This window comes from Moschus berezovskii, chromosome X, assembly GCF_049115385.1.
Source record: "Moschus berezovskii isolate FMDL1 chromosome X, NW_MosBer_1.0, whole genome shotgun sequence".
Lineage (NCBI taxonomy): Eukaryota > Metazoa > Chordata > Mammalia > Artiodactyla > Moschidae > Moschus > Moschus berezovskii.
In genome coordinates, this window is record NC_142488.1 from 83456096 (window position 1) to 83478937 (window position 22842).

The window sequence follows — 22842 nt, forward strand, 5'->3', positions numbered from 1 at the left end:
TGGTGACTTCAGCCATGAAATTAAAAGATGCTTACTCCTTGGAAGGAAAGTTATGATCAACATAGACAGCAAATTAAGAAGCAGAGACATTCCTTTGCCAAGAAAGGTCCATCTAGTCAAGGCTATGGTTTTTCCAGTGGTCACGTATGGATGTGAGAGTTGGATTATAAAGAAAGCTGAGTGTCGAAGAATTGATGTTTTTGAACTATAGTGTTGGAAAAGACTCTTGAGAGTTCCTTGGACTGCAAGGAGAGCCACCCAGTCCATCGTAAAGGAGATCAGTCCTGATTGTTCATTTTAAAGACTGATACTGAAGCTGAGGCTCCAATATTTTGGCCACTTGATGTGAGGAGATGACTCATTTGAAAAGATCTTGATGCTGGGAAAGATTGAAGGCATGAGGAGAAGGGGATGACAGAAGATGAGATGGTTGGATGGCATGACCAATTCAGTGGACATGAGTTTGAGTAGACTCCAGGAGTTGGTGATGGACAGGGAGGCCTGGCGTGCTTCAGTTCATGGGTTCGCAAAGATTCAGACACGATTGAGAGACTAAACTGAACTAAAGTAAGTCTTGAAAACTAGAATAAAAGAAGTTCAAAAAATGAAAAGGTTAAAAAAAGTAATGTTGTACACTAAGATAATTTGAGCTCTGAGGTTCATTTTCATGATAAGCAGAACGAGAAAACATTTTTGTAAAACTAGAACTTCGAGAAAAGAGAGCTATGCCCATAGAGCTTTTTCCTTAGTGTCCTTCTGCTCTCACTATAGGTTCAAACTGATGATTTCTGATTTCTCATGTAAAGAGCTTGGCAGTTGCCAGTCCATCCTTACAAACTGAAAAGTCAACTCTTCCTGGATCTATAAAGGAGGGGGAGACACAGGGTAAACTGCCACTCATAAGTTGGAGAGAAAGGCAAATACTGGAAGAGTCACTGTTTATCACTCCCTCAGGAGCAGAAACTGCTTCAAAACTATTCCAGGGTAGGGAATCTTAAATTGATGAATTACTGTAGGCTCACCATGGCCAATTCTAAGTTACAAATGCAGACTGATCTTGTCATAGGATGGCTCCTACATTTTGTAAGTTTTACATCCAGCTTGCATGTTCAGTAGCTAAGTTGTGTCCAACTCTGTGACCCCATGGCCTGTATCCTGCTAAGCTCCTTTCTCATGGAGATTCTCGAGGAAAAAATACTGGACTGGCTTGCAATTTCCTTCTCCATTTATATTCAGACGGGAGGCCAAGTTTTCATAATAATTATTAGAGAAAATCAACTTATGTTTCTGGCAGTAGGAGGAGAAAAAGACCCATTTAAAAATACCCCAGAGGTCCGTCTTCATAAAAAGGCAAGCCTTCTGGGGAAACTAGTTAAGGGGAACATAACCTACTGGGATATTATCAGAGTATACTGGAGGAAGGAAAATACCCAACTCCAGTCCACTCTAGCCATTCTGTCCAACCTAAGGGAAGAGAAAAAAAAAAAAAACCGAAATTTGTGAAGTTCACAGTCTAGAAGCATAAGCTCACTAGAAGACTGAGACCTAATCATAAGACTGTAGACTTCTTTCCCTTCTCCTAAAACTTAGAATCCCATTAATAAAGTACTATTTAGAGTAGTTTCTTTTACTTGGTACAGCATGTCTGATTGTCAAGAAAAAATTACAAAAAAAGTAAAAATTATATATATATATGCTTTGAACAGAACAAGCATCAGAACTACATGCCGGGAAGGCTGGAATTATCAGAGCAAGAGTTTTAAAATAACTATCCTTTCCTTAATTGTTCAGTTGTGTTTGGCTCTTTGTGACCCCATGGACTGTAGCCCATCAGATTCCTCTGTCCATGGGATTTTTCAGGCAAGAATACGGGAGTGGGTTGCCATTTCCTTCTCCAATAATGGTGTGAAAATGAGATAAATACATGCAGATGAATGAAACTCGATTCTTATCTAACACCACTCAAAAAAACTAATTTGAAATGGATCTAAGACTTAAACATAGACCTGGTAGTAAAAAATTCCTAGAATAAAACAGGGAAAGAAGCCCCTCAATATTCATCTTGGCAATGATTTTTTTTTTTTGAGTGAACTGAAACCACAAGCAACAAAAGCAGAAATCAAAGTACTAAACAACTTAAGAATGACTTATTTTTTGGAAATGGTAGGCTAAAAAGCCACTATTCCATGTTATCAGCATCTTAGTTTTTCTTAACATTATTTGGTTAAAACTCTAAAATTATGGAAGATTTTGTTAGCTGTACAGCATTTTTGAAATGGTGTTTGACACTTCAACTGTTATTTAATTTGTTAATTTGAACAGTTCTAGGAGCTACTCAGTTTCAGCATAAAATTAGATCTAGTTACCTACATCAGTAACTAAGCAATTTTTGAACATTTTCTGTGCTGTGCTGTATTAGGTACTAGGAATATCAACTTCAGTAAAAAAACTTGGCTCCCATGGAACTTTAAAGTTGAATGTGGATCTAAGCCTTAGACCAAAAAAATGTAAAATGTGGTATTATAGTTTAGTATTTTTCCTGACATTATTTTATAATTTATGTTATTGTAATACTTTTAGAATATTACTCATAATCAAGAACAATGAAGTATATACATTTTCTTAAACTTTTAAATTTACAGCCAGATTTTTAAATTCTCTTATTTAATTTTAATTTAAAATTTTAGAGACAGTTTTATTAAGGAATTTTAAAAATTGATCCTCATTGCTGTTATGTGTACATAAAGAAATTAGTTTCAAAATATCGGGATGTTGGAAACTACATCAGTTCTTGCTTGTCGTTCAGAGTAGAGGCAGGCAGACTGAAAACACAGGAGTAAGAAGAATGTTTTGGAGTTAGTAAAAGTATTCTATATTGTGATCATAGTGATGATTACACTGATATATATATTTGTCAGAAGTTGTTGAACTGTAGTCTCAGTTCAGTTCAGTTCAGTCGCTCAGTCGTGTCCGATTCTCCGTGACCCCATGAATCACAGCACGCCAGGCCTCCCTGTCCATCACCAACTCCCGGAGTACACTCAAACTGATGTCCACAGAGTCGGTGATGCCATTCAGCCATCTCATTCTCCGTCGTCCCCTTCTCCTCCCGCCCCCAACCTTTCCCAGCATCACAGTCTTTTCCAGTGAGTCAACTCGTCGCATGAGGTGGCCAAAGTATTGCAGTTTCAGCTTTAGCATCAGTCCCTCCAATGAACATCCAGGATTGATCTCCTTTAGAATGGACTGGTTGGATCTCCTTGCAGTATAAGGAACTCTCAAGAGTCTTCTCCAACACCACAGTTCAAAAGCATCGATTCTTCGGCGATCAGCCTTCTTCACAGTCCAACTCTCACATTCATACATGACCACGGGAAAAACCACAGCCTTGACTAGACGGACCTTGGTCGGCAAAGTAATGTCTCTGCTTTTTAATATACTATCAAGGTTGGTCATAACTTTCCTTCCAAGGAGCAAGCGTCTTTTAATTTCATGGCTGCAATCAGCATCTGCAGTGATTTTGGAGACCAAAAAAGTAAAGTCTGACACTGTTTCCACTGTTTTTCCATCTATTTCCCATGAAGTGATGGGACCAGATGCCATGATCTTTGTTTTCTGAATGTTGAGCTTCAAGCCAACCTTTTCACTTTCCTCTTTCACTTTCATCAAGAGGCTTTTGAGTTCCTCTTCACTTTCTGCCATAAGGGTAGTGTCATCTGCATATCTGAGGTTATTGATATTTCTCCCAGCAATCTTGATTCCAGCTTGTGTTTCTTCCAGCCCAGCGTTCCTCATGATGTACTCTGCGTATAAGTTAAATAAGCAAGGTGACAATATACAACCTTGACGTACACCTTTTCCTATTTGGAACCAGTCTGTTGTTCCATGTCCAGTTCTAACAGTTGCTTCCTGACTTGCATACAGGTTTCTCAAGAGGCAGGTCAGGTGGTCTGGGATTCCCATCTCTTTCAGAATGTTCCACAGTTTACTGTGATCCACACAGTCAAAGGCTTTGGCATAGTGAATGAAGCAGAAATAGATGTTTTTCTGGAACTCTCTTGCTTTCTCCATGATCTAGCGGATGTTGGCAATTTGATCTCTGGTGCCTCTGCCTTTTCTAAAACCTGCTTGAACATCTGGGAGTTCACGGTTTACATATTGCTGAAGCCTGGCTTGGAGAATTTTGAGCATGACTTTACTAGCGTGTGAGATGAGTGCAATTGTGCGGTAGTTTGAGCATTCTTTGGCATTGCCTTTCTTTGGGATTGGAATGAAGACTGACTTTTTCCAGTCCTGTGGCCACTGCTGAGTTTTCCAAATCTGCTGGCATATTGAGTGCAGCACTTTCACAGCATCATCTTTCAAGACTTGAAATAGCTCAACTGGAATTCCATCACCTCCACTAGCTTTGTTCGTAGTGATGCTTTCTAAAGCCCACTTGACTTCACATTCCAAGATGTCTGGCTCTAGGTCAGTGATCACGTTATCATGACTATCTTGGTCGTGAAGATCTTTTTTGTACAGTTCTTCTGTGTATTCCTGCCACCTCTTCTTAATATCTTCTGCTTCATGAGTTTTATTGTATATAAATTTTATACCAATGTATTTATTTAAAAAGAAAAATGTGAGACAGTGCCAGGCTGGATGAATCTCAAGCTGGAATCAAGATTGCCAGGAAAAATAACAACCTCAGATATACAGATGATACCACTCTAATGGCAGACAGGGAAGAGGAACTAAAGAGTCTCTTAATGAGGGTGAAAGAGAAGAAAAAGCTGACTTAAAACTCAATATTTAAGGCAGGAAGCTGTGGCATAAAAGGGCAGCCCATGCCAGGCCCTTCCTCCCTCCGTCTGTCTCTGGGCCTGTGAGAGTGCCTCTTCTCCATGAAATAGCACTTTCGTCCTGTTGCCATGTACCAGTGCCTGGGTGAAGCGCTGCTGCCGTCCTGTGTCAAGCCTGCCGCCCTGGATTCTGTGGTTACCAACTCTGCCTCGCTGCTGGGCCGGGCCTGCGGGGCAGCGTGCTGCAGCTGTCGCCGCCCCTCAGCCAGGGCTTGTGCCATCTCCTTGGTGACACTACAGTGAAGGGGCAGCCAACCGCGAGGACGACCTCAACTTCTTCAATATGGTGGAGGGCTTCTTAGACCATGGTGCCAGCATCGTGAAGGACAAGCGGGTGGAGGACCTCAAGACCCGGCAGACTAAGGAGCAGAACCAGGTATGTGGCATCCTGTGGATCATCAAGCCCTGCGATCATGTGCTGAGCCTGTCCTTCCCCATCTGGCACAATGACGGCTCCTGGAAAGTCATTGAGTGCTACTGGGCCCAGCACAGCCAGCACTGAATGCCCTGCAAGGGAGGTATCCGTTATAGCACTGATGTGAGTGTAGATGGAGTTAAAACTCTGGCTTCTCTGATAACATATAAGTGTGTAGTGGTTGATGTGCCATTTAGGGGTACCAAAGCTGATATTAAGATCAATCCCAAGAACTATACTGATAGTAAATTGGAAAAGGTCACAAGGAGGTTCACAATGGGGCTGGCAAAGAAGGGCTTTATTGGTCCTGACATTGATGTGCCTGCCCCAAACATGAGCACAGGCCAGCGGGAGATGTCCTGGATTGCTGACACCCATGCTAGCACTATAGGGCACTCTGGTGCTAATGCCCATGCCTGTGCTACCTGTAAGCCCATCAGTCAGCGTGGAATCCACAGGAGGATCTCTGCTACTGGTCAGGAAGTTTTCCATGGGATTGAAAACTTTATCAATGAATCTTCTTACGTGACTATTTTAGGAATGACACCAGGATTTGGAGATAAAACTTTTGCCGTTCAGGGATTTGGTAATGTGGGCCTGTACTCTATGAATTATTTACATCGTTTTGGTGTCAAATGTGTTGCTGTTGGTGAGTCTGATGGCAGCATATGGAATCCAGATGGTATTGACCCAAAGGAACTGGAAGACTTCAAATTGCAACATAGAACAATCCCGGGCTTCCCCAAAGCAAAGATCTATGAAAGGAGAATCTTGGAGGTTGACTGTGATATCCCTGCTGCCAGAAAGAAGCAGCTGACCAAGTCCAATGCACCAAGAGTCAAAGCCAAGATCATTGCTGAAGGTGCCAATGGACCAACAACTCCAGAAGCTGATAATATTTTCCTAAAGAGGAACATCAAGGTTATTCCAGATCTCTACTTGAATGCTGGAGTAGTGACAGTATCTTACTTTGAGTAGCTAAAGAATCTAAATCATGTCAGCTATGGCCATTTGACCTTCAAATATGAAAGGGATTCTAACTACCACTTGCTCATGTCTGTTCAAGAGAGTTTGGAAAGGAAATTTGGAAAACATGGTGCAACTATTCCCATTGTACCCACAGCAGAGTTCCAAGACAGGATATCTGACAAAGACATTGTGCACTCTGGCTTAGCTACACCATAGAGCACTCTGCCAGGCAAATCATGCACACGGCCATGAAGTGTAACTTGGGATTGGACCTGAGAAGAACTGCCTGTGTCAACACCATCGAGAAAGTCTTCAAGGTGTACTATGAAGCTGTTGTGACCTTCACATAGACCAGACTGTGGCTGCTGACTTCTTCACTACCCTCTTCACCTCTTCCTCTGCAGACCTATCACAAGTTTACAGGTAACCACAGAAATCTCTTTCTCATGACTTAATAGATAATAGACACCATTCTCAACAAGTCAATCCAAATCAGCCCCTTAAGGGGAAAAAAAAATAAGGTTAGGGGATCATATATAAGCTAATAAGTGATAGTAAAAATTAGCTATGCCAGAAAGTCATTTGGGCATTTTGCCTTTAAAGGATTTTTTTCCATCTGCTTGTGCTGCCTTTCTCCATGGCTGCTTCCCAGCACATTCAGCTATGGCCCTAGAAAGGCACCTGTTGTCCAAGACCAATGAATCACTTGCCCCTTCAGCTCTGAACAAGTCTATCAGGTACTTTGACACATTTAAGAAACATGTATGACATTTTCAGGAGGTAGCATGGTCCTCAAGTGAGTTATTGGTATTTTACATCAGCAAAATAACTCAGTTTTACAGGTTACAAGCAACAACAACAACAAAACTATGTATTTTCTTCTTTTAGAATAAAATAAATACATGCTGCTGTAAGAAAATTGTCTTTAATCACTTAACAAGCCTAACCTGACTCAAGCAGTGAATGCTTATAAACATAATAACTGAAAAAAGCTAGTATTTTTATAACATAAAACAATATCAATTATAGCTTGTCAATTGCATACTGTCACCTTACACATTATCAAAATAATGCTCAAAATTCTCCAAGCTAGGCTTCAACAGTACATGAACTGTGAACTTCCAGATGTTCAAGTTGGTTTTAGAAAAGACAGAGGAACCAGAGATCAAATTGCTGATATCCGTTGGATCATTGAAAAAGCGAGAGAGTTCCAGAAAAAACATCTATTTCTGCTTTATTGACTATGCAAAAGCCTTTGACTGTGTGGATCACAATAAACTGTAGAAAATTTTGAAAGAGATGGGAATACCAGATCACCTGACCTGCCTCATGAGAAATCTGTATGCAGGTCAAGAAGCAACAGTTAGAACTGGACATGGAACAACAGACTGGTTCCAAATAGGAAAAGGAGTGTGTCAAGGCTGTATATTGTCACGCTGCTTATTTAACTTGCATACAGAGTAAATCATGAGAAATGCTGGGCTGATTCAAGCACAAGCTGGAATCAAGATTGCTTGGAGAAATATAACCTCAGATATGCAGATGACACCACCCTAATGGCAGAAAGTGAAGAGGAACCAAAGAGCCTCTTGATGAAAGTGAAAGAGGAGGGTGGAAAAGTTGGCTTAAAGCTCAACATTCAGAAAATTAAGATCATGGCATCTGGTCCCATCACTTCATGGCAAATAGATGGGGAAACAATGGAAACAGTGAGAGAATTTATTTTGGGGGTCTGCAAAATCACTGCAGATGGTGACTGCAGCCATGAAATGAAAAGATACTTGCTCCTGGGAAGAAAAGTTATGACCAACCTAGACAACATATTAAAAAGCAGAGATATTACTTTGCCTACAAAGGCCCATCTAGTCAAAGCTCTGGTTTTTCCTGTAGTTATGTATGGATGTGAGAGTTGGACCATAAAGGAAGCTGAACACCAAAGAATTGATGCTTTTGAGCTGTCATGTTGGAGAAGACTCTTGAGAGTCCCTTGGACTGCAAGATCAAACCAGTCAATCCTAAAAGAAATCAGTCCTGAATATTCATTGAAAGGACTGATGCTGAAGCTGACGCTCCGAAACTTTGGCCACGTAATGTAAAATGCTGCTGCTACTGCTAAGTCACTTCAGTCGTGTCCGACTCTGTGTGACCCCATAGACGCCAGCCCGCCAGGCTCCCCCATCCCTGGGATTTTCCAGGCAAGAACACTGGAGTGGGTTGCCATTTCCTTCTCCAATGTGTGAAAGTGAAGTTGCTCAGTAATGTCTGACTTATAGCGACCCCATGGACTGCAGCCTACCAGGCTCCTCCGTCCATGGGATTTTCTAAGCAAGAGTGCTGGAGTGGCTTGCCATTGCCTTCTCCAATGTAAAATACTAACTCATTAGAAAAGACCCTGATGCTGGGAAACTTTGAAGGCAGGAAAAGGGGACAACAGAGGATGAGATGATTGGATGGCATCACCAACTATATGGACATGAGTTTGAGCAAGCTCTGAAGTTGGTAATGGACAAGGAAGCCTGGCATGCTGCAAGCCATGGGGTTGCAAAGAATTAGAGAAAACTAAACGACTGAACTGAACACAATAGTGACACCTGGGTAGCCAAGCTAGCAGGTAAACATAAGAAAAAAAGTTTTGAACAGGAGTATCAGAGTCGCCACCCTATGAGGAAAATAGACTTCACAGAATTTCTTCAGTCAAAGCATAAAACAAACAAATGACTAATCAAGCAATAGCAGCAACACTCCTCTAATGGGAGGTAGGAGGTATTGTTATCCATGTTGCTGCCATATGTTATCTAAAATATCTAGTATTCAACAAAAAAATATGAAGCATGAAGATTAAATAGAAAAGTATAACCCTACACAGGGACGTGGGGAAGAAGTTAGTAGAAATTGACCTCAAGGAAGCCTAGACATTGTAGACAAAGGCAAATATCAACTGTCATAAATATGTTCCAAAAATTATAGGAAACCATGTTTAAAGAAGTAAAATATGAGAACAAATTCTCAATAGAGAATAAAAATACTCAGAAAAGATTAAAAGGAAACAAATAGAAGCTCTTCAGTTGAAAAACTGAAATGAAAAGTTCACTAGAGGGGCTCAACAGCAGATACAAGCAGACAGAAGAATCAGTTAGCTTAATAGAGTAATAGAGATTTGAATACAAATAAAGAAAAAAGAATCAAGAAGAATTATGCAAACTTGTACAGCCACTATAGAGAACAGTGTGGAGATTCCTCAAAAAACTGGAAATAGAACTGCCATATGATCCAGCAATCGCACTCCTGGGCATATACACCGAGGAAACCAGAATTGAAAGAGACACACGTACTCCAATGTTCATTGCAGCACTGTTTATAATAGAGAGGACATGGAAGCAACCTAGATGTCCAACTGCAGACGAATGGATAAGAAAGCTTTGGTACATATACACAATGGAGTATTACTCAGCCATTAAAAAGAATGCATTTGAACCGGTTCTAATGAGGTGGATGAAATTGGAGCCTATTATACAGAGTGAAGTAAGACAGAAAGAAAAACACCAATACAATATACTAACACATATATATGGAATTTAGAAAGATGCAAATGATAACCCTGTATACGAGACAGCAAAAGAGACACAGATGTATAGAACAGTCTTTGGGACTCTGTGGGAGAGGGTGAGGGTGGGATGGTTTGGGAGAATGACATTGAAACATGTATATTATCATATATGAAACAAATCGACAGTTCATGGTTGATGCATGTTACAGGATGCTCGGGGCTGGTATGCGGGGATGACCCAGAGGAAGGATAAGGGGAGGAGGGAGGTGGGAGGGGGGATCGGGAGGGGGAACTCATGTATACCCAGGGCAGATTCATGTCAATGTATGGCAAAACCAACCAATATAATATTGTAAAATAATTAGCCTCCAATAAAAATAAAAATTAAAAAATATATATATGAAGAATTAAAATATACCATTGTCAAACTTCTGAAAAGTAAAGGCAAAGAGAGAACCATAAACATGACAAAATATAAAATGAGTTGTCATGTACAGGGAACCTATTAAGTTTTACAGCTGGCATCTCATCAGAAACAACAGAGACCAAATGCAGTGGCATGATATATTCAAAGTACTAGAAAAAAAAAATAACAACTGTCAACTAAGAACATTATATCAAGCAAAATTGCATTTCTAAAATAAAGCAAAATAGAGACATCCCAGATAAACAAAAACTGAGAGAATGCCAGCAGACCTAGCTTAAAGAAATACTAAGGGAAATTTTTCAGGCTTTATGCAAGTGACACCAGTCATTTATTCAAATCTGCACAAATATACAAAAAACAACAATAAATATAAGCATGTAGGTAGTTATACAAGATGGCGTAACTGCCTATTTATCGCACTGTCTTTTCTTAAATTATTTAAAAATTGTCCAAAACAATATGTATAAAATTGTTTTAAAGAATCAAGAACATATATAAATGGGTTGCCATGTTCTCCTCCAGGGGAGTTTTCTCATCTAGGGTTAGAACCTGCATCTCTTATGTCTCCTGCATTAGCAATTGGGTTCTTTACCACCAGCACCACCTGAGAAGTCCCAAATAAGAGGGTTAGTATAACAAACTCTATAAGTATACTTGTTCTCCTTTCTTGACAAAGCTTATTTGGACTTATATAAAGAAATTACATAAAGTAATAATTATAGCAAGGTATCGTTGGCTTTGTAACATGTATAATTATATACACACAACAATAATGGGCTTCCCTGGTGGCTCAGCAATAAAGAATCCACCAGCCAATCTGCAGTGAGATCACTGGGTCAGGAAAATTCCCCTGGAGGAGGAAATGGCTACTCACTCCAGTATTTTTGCCTGGGAAATCCCATGGACAGAGGAACCTGGCAGCTCCAGTCCATGGGGTCTCAAAGAGTTGGACATGACCGAGTGACTAAACAACAGCGAAAACATAAAAATAACAGCAAATAGAGTTATAGTCTATGACAGTTTCACTATTTTGCTGGAATTTAGTATACATTTTAAATATATTTTGATAAGTTGATGTTCACATTGTGAGTTCTAGAGAAATCACTAGTAAATAATTTTAAAATATACCATTAAAACTCTTAAACAGATTAAGGTGCCATGCTAAAACTATATCCATGAAACCAAACAAGGCAATAAAGATGGAAAAAAATATGTAAGATATACAGATAAAAATGATAGATATGAATTCCAGCATATCAATAATAACATTAAGTATGAATATTTTAAATAATGATAGAAGAGTCAAGTTTACCATTATTATTTAAAACTAGTATAATTGCATAATATCATTGCATATTTAAAAGTAATGGTAACACCCTCTGACATAAATCACAGCAAGATCCTCTAAGACCCCCTTCCCAGAGTAATGGAAATTAAAACCAAAATAAACAAATGGGTCCTAATTAAACTTAAAACGTTTTGCACAATGAAGAAAATAATAAGCAAGGTGAAAAGACAGCCTTCAGAATGGGAGAAAATAATAGCAAATGAAACAACTGACAAAGACTTAATCTCCAAAATACACAAGTAGCTCATGGAGCTTAATAGATGAAAAATTAACAACCCAATCAAAAAGTGGCCAAAGAACTAAACAGACATTTCTCCAAGGAAGACACACAGATGGCTAATAGACACATGAAAAGATGCTCAACATCACTTATTATTAGGGAAATGCAAATCAAAACCACAAGAAGGTATCATTTCACACCAGTCAGAATGGTTGCCATCAAAAAGCCCACAAACAATAAATGCTGGAGAGAGTGTGGAAAAAAGGGAATCCTCTTACACTGATGGTGGGAATGCAAACTGGTACAGCCACTATGGAGAAGAGTGTGGAGATTCCTTATAAAGCTGGAAAAAGAATTGCCGTATGACCCAGGAGTCCCACTCCTGGGCGTACACACCGAGGAAACCAGAATTGAAAGAGACACATGTACCGCAATATTCATTGCAGCACTGTTTACAATAGCCAGGACATGGAAACAACCTAGATGTCCATCTGCAGAAGAACAGATAAGAAAGCTGTGGTACATATACACAATGGAGTATTACTCAGCCATTAAAAAGAATATATTTGAATCAGTTCTAATGAGGTGGATGAAACCAGCCTATTATAGAGAGCAAAGCAAGTCAGAAAGAAAAACACCAATATTGCATATTAATGCATATACATGGAATTTAGAAACATGGTAACAATGATCCTATATGCAAGGCCACAAAAGAGACACAGATGTAAAGAAGAGATTTTTGGACTCTGTGAGAGAAGGCAAGGGTGGGATGATTTGAGGGAATAGCATTGAAACATGTATATTATCATATGTAAAATAGGTGACCAGTGCAATCTGATGCATGAAGCAGGGCAATCAAAGCTGGTGCTCTGGAACAACCCAGAGGGATAGGGTGAGAAAGAATTTGGGAAGGGGTTCAGGATGAGGGGAAACATGTATACCTGCATCTGATTCATGTTGCTGTATGGCAAAAACTATCACAATATTGTAAAGTAATTAGCCTCCGAAGAATTGATGCTTTTGAACTGTGGTGTTGGAGAAGACTCTTGAGAGTCCCTTGTACCGCAAGGAGATCCAACCAGTCCATTCTAAGGGACATCGATCCTGGGTGTTCATTGGAAGGACTGATGCTAAAGCTGAAACTCAAATACTTTGGCCACCTCATGCGACGAGTTGACTCACTGGAAAAGACTCTGATGCTGGGAAAGGTTGGGGGCGGGAGGAGAAGGGGACGACGGAGAATGAGATGGCTGGATGGCATCACCGACTCTGTGGACATGAGTTTGAGTGAACTCCAGGAGTTGATGATGGACAGGGAGGCCTGGCGTGCTGTGATTCATGGGGTCGCGGAGAGTCGGACACGACTGAACGACTGAACTGAACTGAACTGAACTGAAAAAAAAATCAATTTTAAAAAGAACTAATGGTAAAACTTGACTCTCTTACCATTATTTAAAATATTCATTCTTAATGTTATTATTGATATGCTGGAATTCAAATAATGGTGGGAGAGTCAAGGGACTTCCCTGGCCGCTCAGATGGTAAAGAATCTGCCTGCAATATGGGAGACCTGGGTTCAGTCCCTGGGTTGGGAAGATCTCCTGGAGGAGAGCATGGCAACCCACTCCAGTATTCTTGCCTGGAGAATCCCATGTACAGAAGAGCCTGGAACACTGAAGTCTATGGGGTTGCAAAAGAGCCAGACACGACTGAGCACAGCACAGCACAGGAAATTCAAGGGACTTGAGGATTGATTAAGTTAAAAAAAAAAATGACCACCAGATTGCAGTAGGACATGCAGGCTTAACTGGTGATATTTGATCTGTTTGTATGTGGGGGAAGTACTACAAAGCAGAGGACTATCAGAATCTATGTGCAGTGACTACTAAGAAAAGGTGGCAAAATGAACCCTTAGAGAAGAGGAAAATCACTATCCATGAATGTGGAATGTCACTTCATTTATTAGCTCTTCTTTGATTTCTTTTATCACAGTTTTACAGTTTTTTCATATATATCTAGTACATATTTTGTTAAGTTGATACCTAAGTATTTTATTTTTAGGGTGATCATCTAAATAGTAATGTTATCTTAATTTCAAATTCCACTTGCTCATTTCCAGTATACAGTAAAGTGACAGACTTTTGTATATTAATCTATATCCTGCAGGAAGATCCCCTGGATTAGGAAATGGCAACCCACTCCAGTATTCTTGCCTAGGGGCTTTCAAGGAGTCAGACATGACTGAGTGACTAAGCACAGAAGACTTTCAGTGTGATGACAAAAGCAGTAGTGAGAGGGAGCATCTTTGCCTTGTTCCTGACCCATAGCAGAAGTTTCAAGCTTTTTACCACTAAGTATGATGTTAGCTTGCAGGATTTATATAGCTGTTCTTTTTCAAGTTGAGGGAGCTCCTCTCTGTTCATAGTTTACTGTGATTTATTTACATCAAGATTCAGTATTAGATTATATGAAATGCTTTTTTGCATCAGATAATATCATATAACTTTTATGAGTTAGCTTTTGACATGATGAATTACATTAATTTATTTTTAAATATTGAACCAGACTTGCACTCCTGGAATAAATCCTACTGATCATGGTACATAATTTCTTTTATATTTTTATTTAATTTTCTGATATTTTATTGTGGATTTTTGCATCTATGTTCATGACAGCTATTGTTCAGTAGTTTTCTTTTTTTGTAGTATCTTTGTTTAGTTTTGGCATTAAAATAATGCTGGCCTCACAGATTGAAATAGAAAGTATTCTCTCTGATTCTATCTTCTGAAAGAGATTATTGAGAAATGGTGTAATTGTTTCCTTAAATATTTGGTAAATTTCACCAGAGAATCCATCTGAACCCAGTGCTTTCTGTTTTGTCAGGTAATTAATTATGTATTCAATTTCTTTAATAGACACAGGTCTATTCCAATTATCTATTTCTTCTCTTTGAAAGATTATATCTTTCTTGGAATTGCTAAATTTCATTTAGGTTATCAACTTTATAGGCACTGAGTTCAAAATGTTATTTATTTTATAATCCTTTTAATGCCCATGGGGATCTCAAGTGATATTCTCTCTTTCATTTCTGATATTGGTAATATGTGCCTTCTCTCTCTTTTTTCTTAGCCTGGCTATAAGCTTATTGATTTATTGATCTTTTCAAAAATCCAGTTCAAGATTTTGTTAATTTTCTCTTGATTTTCTGTTTTCAATTTCATTAACCTCTCCTCAAATTTTCATTGTTTCTTCTGCTCACTATGGATTTTGTTTGTTTGTTTTTTCTTGTTTCCTAATCTAGAAGTTTAGATGATTGATTTTAGATGTTTTTTCCTCATACATTAATTCAATGCAATAAATTTCCCTCTAAGTACTGCTTCACTGAATGCCATAAATTTTGATTAAGTTGTTTTCATTTTAATTTAGTTCAAAATAATTTAAATTTCTCTTGAGATTTCTTCTTTGACGCATGCATTACTTAGACATGCTTTGCTTAATCTCCAAATATCTGGGGGTTTCCCAGTTATCTTTCTGTTATTGGTTACTAATTTACTTTCATTGTGTTCTGAGAGCAGACATTGTATGATTTCTATTAAAAAAAAAATAAAGCTTTTATTTATGACCCAGAATGTGGTATATCTTGTTGAATGTTCCATGTGAGCTTGAGAAGAACTGCTGTTGTTGGATGAAATAATCTATATAGGCATACCTCAATATCTTCTCTGATGGCTCAGAGGTAAAGAATCCACATGCAGTTCTGGAGACCTAGGTTTGATCCCTGGGTTGGGAAAATCCCCTTGAGAAGGGAATGGCTACTCACTCCAGTATTCTGGCCTGGAGAATTCCATGGACAGAGGAGCTTGTCAGGCTACAGTCCATGGAGCCTCAAAGAGTTGGACACTACTGAGCGACTTTCACTTCCTTTCAGTATCTGCATGAAATTAGTTCTAAGACCCCCAACCAAAGCCATGGATGCTCAAGTTCCTTATATAAAATGGTGTAGCATTTGCATTTAACCTATGCACATCCTCCCATATACTTTAAATAATCTCCAGATTACTTATACCTAATACAATGCAAATGCTGTGTGTGTGTGTGTGTGTGTGTGTGTGTGTGTGTGTGTGTGTGTGTGTGTGATCAACCATGTTTGACTCTTTGAGATCCTATGGACTGTTGCCCTCCAGGCTCCTCTGTCCATGGGATTCTCCAGGCCAGAATACTGGAGTGAGTAGTTATTTTCTACTTTAGGGGATCTTCCCAACCCAGGTATCAAACCCGGGTGTCTAGCTTCTCCTGCATTGGCAGGTGAATTCATTACCACTAGCACTACCTGGGAAGGCCAAATGGTATATAAATAATTGTAAACCCAATGTAATGCTATGTAAATAGTTGCTGGCACACAGCAAATTCAAGTATTGTTTTTCTGAACATTCTGAAGTTTACAAAACATATTTTAAATTCTTGGTTGGTGTAATTAGATGCACAACTCATGGATTAAAAGGACTGACTGTACATGTCAATTATATGAAGTTGATTAACTGTGCCCTTGGGCTTATTTTGCTGATAATCTACCTTATGGATCTCTCCATTTTTTATGGAGTGATCTTGAAGTCTACAACTATTATAGTGCATTCATCTATTCATGCTGTTTTGTTTTTGCCTTACTTAATTTGATAATCTGTTTTTAGGCACACACCCATTAAGGACTATTATATCATCTTGATATACGCTTTTATCATTATGTAATTCTCCAGTTTACCCCTAAATATTTCCACATTCTGAAGTATCTTCTGTCTGAAATTAATATAGATACTTCTGGTTTCTTTGACTTAGTATTAGGATGGTAAATTTTTTTTTTCCTATCTCTTTACTTTAATAAACAGTTGTCTTTATATTTATAGTGAGTTTCTTAAAGACAACTTAGACTTGGGTCTTATTTTTTTCTATCTACTCCAGCAATCTCTGTATTGTAATTGATATATTTAGACCATTGATGTTAAAGTAATTCTTTTTTTTAAATTTATATCTTATTGAAGGGTAATTGCTTTACATCATTTTGTTGTTTTCTGTCGAACCTCAACATGAATCAGCCATAGGTATGCATTTATCCCCTCCCTTTTGAAGCTCCCTTCCATCTCCTGCCCCATTCTACCCCTCTAGGTTGATACAGAGTTCATGTTTGAGTTTCCTGAGCCATACAGAAAATTCCTGTTGGCTATTTATTTTACAGTAATATATATCTATTTTACAGGTAATATAAGTTTCCATGTTACTCTTTCCATACATCAGCCCTCTCCCCATGTCCATGAGTCTATTTTCTATGTCTGTTTCTCCATTGTTGCCCTGTAAATAGATTCTTCAGTATCATTTTTCTAGATTCTGTATCAGTTGAGTTCAGTTTAGTCCCTCAGTCGTGTCCAACTCTTCACGACCCCATGGATTGCAGCACGCCAGGCCCTCTGTCCATCACCAACTCCTGGAGTACACTCAACCTGATGTCCATCAAGTTGGTGATGCCATCCAGCCATCTCATTCTCAGTCGTTCCCCTCTCCTCCTGCCCCCAATCCCTCCCAGCATCAGAGTCTTTTCCAATGGGTCAACTCTTCGCATGAGGTGGCCAAAGTATTGGAGTTTGAGCTTTAGCATCAGTCCTTCCAATGAACACCCAGGATTGGGCCCATCACTTCATGGCAAATAGATGGGGATACAATGGAGACAATGACAGACTTTATTTTCGAGGCTCCAGAATCACTGCAGACGGTGATTGCAGCCAGGAAACTAAAAGATGTTTACTCCTTGAAAGGAAAGTTATGACCAGTCTAGACAGCATATTAAAAAGCAGACATTATGTTGACAACAAAAGCCCATCTAATCAAGGCTATGGTTTTCCAGTGGTCACGTATGGATGCGAGAGTTGGACTATAAAGAAAACTAAGTGCCAAATAATTGATGCTTTTGAACTGTGGTGTTGGAGGAGACTCTTGAGCGTCCCTTGGACTGCAAGGAGATCAAACCAGTCAATCCAAAGAAAATCAGTCCTGAATATTCATTGGAAGGACTGATGCTGAAGCTGAAGCTCCAATACTTTGGCCACCTGATGTGAAAAAAACTGACTCGTTGGAAAACACCTTGATGCTAGGAAAGATTGAAGGTGGGAAGAGAAGGGGACAACAGAAGATGAGATGGTTGGATGGCATCACCTACTAAACTGACATGACTTTGAGTAAACTCCTGGAGTTGGTGATGGACAGGGAGGCCTGGCGTGCTGCAGTCCATGGGGTCACAAAGAGTCGGACACAACTGAGTGACTGAACTGAGGCGTTAACTCTTCTCCAAATGTTTGATAGAATTCTCCTGTGAAGCCATCTGGTCCTGGGCTTTTGTTTTTTGGGAGATTTTTGATCACTGCTTCAGTTTCATTGCTTTTAATTGGGTTGTTCATAATTTCTATTTCTTCCTGGTTCAGTCTTGGAAGATTGAACTTTTCTAAGAATCTGTCCATTTCTTCCAGGCTATCAATTTTATTGCATTATAGTTGTTCACAATAGTCTCTTGTAATCCTTTGTATTTCTGCATTGTCTGTTGTAACCTCTCCTTTTTTATTTCTAATTTTGTTGATTTGATTCTTCTTTTTTTCTTGATGAGACTGGCTAATAGCTTGTCAATTTTCTTTATCTTCTTAAAGGACCAGCTTTTAGTTTTATTAATATTTACTATTGTTTCTTTGATTTCTTTTCATTTATTTCTGCTCGGATCTTTATGATTTCTTTCCTTCTACTAATTTTGGGTTTTTTTGTTCTTCTTTTTCCAGTTGTTTTAGATGTAAAGTTAGGTTTTCTACTCGATGTTTTTCTTGTTTCTTGAGGTAGGATTGTGTTGCTATAAATTTCCCTCTTAGAACTGCTTTTGCTGCATCCCATAGGTTTGGAGTTCTCGTGTTTTCATTGTCATTTGTTTCTATAATTTTTTTTATTTCCCTTTTGATTTCTTCAATAACCTGTTGGCTATTTAGAAACGTGTTGTTTAATCTCCATGTGTTTGTGTTTCTTACAGTTTTTTTTTTTCCTTGTAATTGATATCTAGTCTCATAGCGTTATGGTCTGACAAGATGCTTAACATGACTTCAATTTTCTTAAATTTACTGAGGCTTGATTTGTGACCCAAGTCGTGGTCTATCCTGGAGAATATTCCATGTGCACTTGAGAAGAAGGTGTATCCTTCTGCATTTGGATGCAATGTCCTGTAGATACCAATGAGATCCTTCTCAACTAATGTATCATTTAGGACTTGTGCTTCCTTATTAATTTCCTGTTTTGATGCTCTGTCCATTGGTGTGAGTGGGGTGTTAAAGTCTCCTACTATTATTGTGTTATTGTCAATTTCTCCTTTTATGTCTGTTAGTGTTTGTCTTATGTATTGAGGTGCTCCTATGTTGGGTGCATAGATATTTAAATTGATATGCCTTCCTCTTTGGGTGATCCCTTGATCATTATGTAGTGTCCTTCCTTATCTCTTGTAATCTTCTTTATTTTAAGGTCTATTTTGTCTGATATGATGATTGCTAATCCAGCTTTGATTGAGGTCATATCTGAATGGTCTAGTGGTTTTCCCTACTTTCTTCAATTTCAGTCTGAACTTCGCAATAAGGAGTTCATGATCTGAGCCACAGTCAGCTCCTGGTCTTGTTTTCGCTAACTGTATACAGCTTCTCCATCTTTGGTTGAAAAGAATATAATCAATCTGATTTCGGTGTTGACCATCTGGTGATGTCCATGTGTAAGTCTTCTCTTGTTTTGTTGGAAGAGGGTGTTTGCTATGACCAGTGCATTCTCTTGACAAAACTCTATTAGCCTTTGCCCTGCTTCATTCCGTGCTCCAAGGCCAAATTTGCCTGTTACTCCAGGTGTTTCTTGACTTCCTACTTTTGCATTCCAGTCCCCTATAATGAAAAGGACATCTTTTTTGGGTGTTAGTTCTAAAAGGTCTTGTAAGTCTTCATAGAACCGATTAACTTCGGCTTCTTCAGCATTACTGGTTGGGGCATAGGCCTGGATTACTGTAATATTGAATGGTTTGCCTTGGAAACGAACAGAAATCATTCTGTCATTTTTAGAATTGCATCCAAGTACTGCATTTCGGACTCTTTTGTTGACCATGATGGTTACTCCATTTCTTCCAAGGGATTCCTGCCCACAGTAGTAGATATAATGGTCATCCGAGTTAAATTCACCTATTCCAGTCCATTTTAATTCACTGATTCCTAGAATGTCGACGTTCACTCTTGCCATCTCCTGTTTGACCACTTCCAATTTGCCTTGATTCGTGGACCTTACATTCCAGGTTCCTATGCAATATTGATCTTTACAGCACTGGAACTTGCTTCTATCACTGGTCACATCCACAAATGCGTATTGGTTTTGCTTTTGCTCCATCCCTTTATTCCTTCTAGAGTTATTTCTCCACTGAGCTCCAGTAGCATACTGGGCACCTACCGACCTGGGGAATTCCTCATTCAGTATTCTATCATTTTGCCCTTTGTTACTGTTCATGGGGTTCTCAAGGCAAGTATACTGAAGTGGTTTGCCATTCCCTTCTCCAGTGGACCACATTTGGCTGTGGTCCATGTGATCAGATCTGCTAGTTTACTGTGATTATGATTTCAGTTTGTCTGCCCTCTGGTGCCCCCTAGAAATACCTACCGTCTTATGTGGGTTTCTCTTACCTTGGTCATGGAAAATCTCTTCACAGCCGTTCCAGCAAAGTGCAGCCGCTGTACCTTACCTTGGACGAGGGGTATCTCCTCAAGGCCGCCCCTCCTGACCTTGAACGAGGGGTATCTCCTCAAGGCCCTCCAGCGCCTGCGTAGCAACCGCCTGCTGGACGTGGGGTAGCTCCTCTCGGCCGCCGGCCCTGGCCTCAGGCGTGGGGTAGCTCCTCACCGCCGCGCCTTTTGCGTGGTTCGTTGCTCCGGGGCCGGCGAAGCGTCTGCGCCGCCAGGGCCGGTGTCTCTCGCGTCGCGTCTGCGAAGCCGGGGCCGGCGTCTCTCGCGTCGCAAGAAAGTAGGGAAAACCACTAGACCATTCAGATATGACCTCAATCAAATCCCTTATGATTATACAGTGGAACTGAGAAATAGATTTAAGGGACTAGATCTGATTGATAGAGCGCCTGATGAACTCTGGACGGAGGTTCGTGACATTGTATAGGAGACAGGGACCAAGACCATCCCCATGGAAAAGAAATGCAAAAGAGCGAAATGGCTGTCTGAGGAGGCCTTACAAATAGCTGTGAAAAGAAGAGAAGCGAAAAGCAAAGGAGAAAAGGAAAGATATAAGCATCTGAATGCACAGTTCCAAAGAATAGCAAGGAGAGATAAGAAAGGCTTCCTCAGTGATCAATGCAAAGAAATAGAGGAAAACAACAGAATAGGAAAAACAAGAGATCTCTTCAAGAAAATTAGAGATTCCAAGGGAATATTTCATGGAAAGATGGGCTCGATAAAGGACAGAAATGGTATGGACCTAACAGAAGCAGAAGATATTAAGAAGAGGTGGCAAGAATACACAGAAGAACTGTACAAAAAAGATCTTCACGACCAAGATAGTCACGATAACGTGATCACTGACCTAGAGACAGACATCTTGGAATGTGAAGTCAAGTGGGCCTTAGAAAGCATCAATACGAACAAAGCTAGTGGAGGTGATGGAATTCCAGTTGAGCTATTTCAAGTCTTGAAAGATGATGCTGTGAAAGTGCTGCACTCAGTATGCCAGCAGATTTGGAAAACTCAGCAGTGGCCACAGGACTGGAAGAGGTCAGTCTTCATTCCAATCCCAAAGAAAGGCAATGCCAAAGAATGCTCAAACTACCGGACAATTGCCCTCATCTCACACGCTAGCAAAGTCATGCTCAAAATTCTCCAAGCCAGGCTTCAGCAATATGTAAACTGTGAACTTCCAGATGTTCAAGCAGGTTTTAGAAAAGGCAGAGGCACCAGAGATCAAATTGCCAACATCCGCTTGATCATGGAGAAAGCAAGGGAGTTTCATAAAACATCTATTTCTGCTTCATTGACTATGCCAAAGCCTTTGACTGTGCTGATCACAATAAACTGTGGAACATTCTGAAAGAGATGGGAATCCCAGACCACCTGACCTGCCTCTTGAGAAACCTGTATGCAGGTCAGGAAGCAACAGTTAGAACTGGACATGGAACATCAGACTGGTTCCAAATAGGAAAAGGTGTACGTCAAGGTTGTATATTGTCACTTTGCTTATTTAACTTATATGCGGAGTATATCATGAGGAACGCTGGGCTGGAAGAAGCACAAGCTGGAATCAAGATTGCGGGGAGAAATATCAATAACCTCAGATATGCAGATGACACTACCCTTATGGCAGAAAGTAAAGAGGAACTCAAAAGCCTCTTGATGACAGTGAAAGAGGAGAGTGAAAAGGTTGGCTTGAAGCTCAACATTCATAAAACAAAGATCATGGCATCTGGTCCCATCACTTCATGGGAAATTGATGGAAAAGCAGTGGAAACAGTGTCAGACTTTGTTTTTTCGGGCTCCAAAATCACTGCAGATGCTGATTGCAGCCATTAAATTAAAAGACGCTTGTTCCTTGGAAGGAAAGTCATGACCAACCTTGATAGTATATTAAAAAGCAGAGACATTACTTTGCCAACCAAGGTTCGTCTAGTCAAGGCAATGGTTTTTCCCGTGGTCATGTATGGATGTGAGAGTTGGACTGTGAAGAAGGCTGATCGCCGAAGAATCGATGCTTTTGAACTGTGGTGTTGGAGAAGACTCTTGAGAGTTCCTTATACTGCAAGGAGATCCAACCAGTCCATTCTAAAGGAGATCAATCCTGGATGTTCATTGGAGGGACTGATGCTAAAGCTGAAACTGCAATACTTTGGCCACCTCATGCGACGAGTTGACTCACTGGAAAAGACTGTGATGCTGGGAAAGGTTGGGGGCGGGAGGAGAAGGGGACGACGGAGAATGAGATGGCTGGATGGCATCACCGACTCTGTGGACATGAGTTTGAGTGTACTCCGGGAGTTG

At 39.8% G+C, this 22842-nt stretch overlaps 1 pseudogene; it reads left to right on the top strand.

The window, feature by feature from the left end:
• Positions 1-4913: 4913 nt before the first annotated feature.
• Positions 4914-6578, top strand: LOC129534885 (glutamate dehydrogenase 1, mitochondrial-like; annotated as a pseudogene).
• Positions 6579-22842: the final 16264 nt, after the last annotated feature.